Source organism: Lygodium microphyllum, chromosome 6 (assembly GCF_053477565.2).
Source record: "Lygodium microphyllum isolate KBCC chromosome 6, Lygodium_microphyllum_v1.1.10, whole genome shotgun sequence".
In the NCBI taxonomy this organism is placed as follows: Eukaryota; Viridiplantae; Streptophyta; class Polypodiopsida; order Schizaeales; family Lygodiaceae; genus Lygodium; species Lygodium microphyllum.
Genome location: NC_141140.1, coordinates 98081243 through 98084231, shown reverse-complemented (window position 1 = coordinate 98084231; position 2989 = coordinate 98081243). Strand labels below are relative to the sequence as shown.

General features: G+C 40.5%; 1 pseudogene; it reads left to right on the top strand.

Annotated features, from left to right (window-relative positions):
- Positions 1-242: 242 nt before the first annotated feature.
- LOC148034844 (germin-like protein 8-2 pseudogene) lies at positions 243-1236 on the top strand (annotated as a pseudogene).
- Positions 1237-2989: the final 1753 nt, after the last annotated feature.

The following is a 2989-nucleotide window of genomic DNA, read 5'->3' as shown; positions in this document are numbered from 1 at the left end:
ATTGGATCCACAAGAGCGTGAAAGACCTGGTAAACAAGCTGATGACCTGGTATACGAACGATTATCCACGCATCTAGCTCGTACTACTTATATGGAATCGAAGGCTCCATCTTCCCACCATGCGATCAGCGGTGCAGCAGTTGTTCATTCCTAGACGTTAGAAAGCCGCGCTTGTGCTTGCTGAAAACCGTGATCTGCTAATACAGTATTCGCCGATCGGAAGAGGTTAACTAGCAAGTAGAGAACCATTCGGGCCCCTGCTTTCTCATAGCTACCGTCCTGCACTCACCATACGCAATACTGTATCCATGGCATCATCACTAAAGCTTGCTATGCTAATTGTAGCTATCACATTGGCGCAGCAGCTCTTCCACCCGATAACTCGCACTGAGGCGGCGGACGAGGACCCCTTGCAGGACTTCTGCGTGGCTGATCAGGGGGCGCAGGCGGCCGGAATCACAACCGTGAACGGTCTGCTGTGCAAGAATCCCCAACAAGTGCAGGCCAAGGACTTCGCCTCTCCTCTGCTTCGCCAGCAAGGCCAGTTTAACAAGGCGCTCGGCTCCGCTGTGCAGCTGGCGTCGGCCCTCACCTTCCCTGGACTCAACACCCAAGGCCTGTCCGTGGCCCGCATCGACTTCGCGCCCAATGGTGGGCTCAACCCTCCACACGTCCACCCGCGTGCCACCGAGGTTCTCTTCCTTGCCGAGGGCACGCTTGTGGTAGGCTTCGTCTCCACCACCAACAACACCCTCTTCCAGCAGACCCTGTACAAGGGCGATCTCTTCGTCTTTCCCCGCGGCCTCGTCCACTTCCAGATCAACCCGGACAAGAAGAAGCCTGCCCTCGCTATCTCCGCGCTCAACAGCCAGAACCCGGGCACCTCCCAGGTCGCCCCCGCTCTGTTCGCCGCCATGCCTCCCCTGCCGGAGGACGTGCTGCAGACCGCCTTCGCCATCGACAAGGACGAGGTTTATAGCCTCGTTAAAAGCGTCGCCACCACACTGCCGTGATGGTACTAATACGTGTCACACCATCTCAACACATCATTGCTGCACAGTCGAGGTTTACAGCCTCATTAAGACTCGCCACCACAATCCCGTTATCATGCTAATATATCCGTCATCACCACCCTCCCGTGGTCATCCTGATATCTATGTCGCACTAAGTTAACACATTATTGCTATACAAATCAATATTCTTAAGCATTATTGTTATAGAATCGATATTCTTGCCACTACATTTCTTTGATACTTGACACGCAACACCTACAAATTTGGAAATCATAAAAAGTAATCCATCCGGAGGTCACAAAATTTTGAGCTTTCATGTTCCATGATTCCCAAGTCTATTTATGAAAAAAAATATCAAAATGGAAAGCACAAAAAACGTTATGCAAGAAAAGCCCATCTACGCAATATAGTTACCATGAATATTGCAATAATTGCTATTATTACTACCTTATTGAATTTTCAAACTTCCTTTTATGCAAACGAAGCACTATGAATTTTACTTAAAAATTGACATTCAATTTATGAAGTTTAAAATTTTGCATGTGATATAGAAAATATAGTTTCCATGAACATTGCAATAACTACTATTGTTGTTTTTTGCTACCAGTAGTTTCCATAATACTATTGTTGTCACTAGCCAATGTGGTACATATCAAGTCTTTATGTTGGCGAGCACACTTTCATCATATAGAAATGATAGACACATTCAAACAATAAAGGCAATTATAATTGTATGGAATAAATGCACTAATGTATCTTTATCTTTGATGCTTCCTTGGAAGTCCACCTTATAGATTATGTAAGATACCACGTAAGTTCAAAAGAAAGGGTATTATATCTCATAAAATTTACAGGATTATATTTACAAATAGGGTTTTTCAATTAAAATTTGAAAAAAATGTGTAAGTTTAGTAAAGAAAAATGTGTTATTTTAGGGTCTTATAGCATATAAAGAAATGGTATTTCTTAATATCCTTTGAATGCATGTTATATAGATGAATACTTATAGATAAACCCCCTGAGCTACTTCACACTCTAGAACCAGCTCTAATAAAATGGAGATAAGAATGCAAGAGTGAAAGAAAGCAAAAGACTTGATTGTGTTCATTGTTGTACAAGTAATGCTTATATATAAGGATGCCTCATAAAGAGGTCAATGTGAAAGGTGGGTGGTTAGTGGAAAAAAGTATCCACTTGGTAGATGCTATATGATAAGATGATCATAAATGAGAAGATGTGGAATGGGTAATCTTTGTTGACTTTTGAAGGCTTACATTTAAAGATATTTGAATATTCTTCCAACATACCTTCTTAAATTGATGTGATAATTGATGCTTCTCCTCCTCATACTACTACTACTATGATTTCTCCTTCTGCTTTGCTACTATTAGTATTGTTATTGCCGTTGCTACTAGATTAGGTGTCACTAGCCAACGTGGTACATATCAAGTCTTTATGTTAGCAAGCACACTTTCACCATATAGAAAGGATAGACACATTCAAACAATAAAGGCAATTATAATTGTATGGAATAAATGCACTAATGCATCTTTATCTTTGCTGCTTCCCCAAGGAGTCCACCTTATAGATGATGTAAGATACCACGTAAGTTCAAAAAAAATGGTATTATATTTTGTAAAATTTATAAGATCATATTTACAAATAGGATTTTTTAATTACAATTTGAAAAAAATATGTAAGTTTAGTAAAGTAAAAGGGATCATTTTAGGATCATATAGCATATAAAGAAAGGGTATTTCTTAATATCCTTTGAATGCATGTTATATAGATGAATACTTATAGATAAACCCTCTGAGCTACTTCACACTCTAGAACCAACCCTAAGAAAACAGAGATAAGAACACAAGAGTTAAAGAAAGTAAAAGACTTGATTGTGTTCATTGTTGTACAAGCAATGCTTGTATATAAGGATGCCTCTTAAAGGGGTCAATGTAAAAGGTGGATGATTAGTGAAA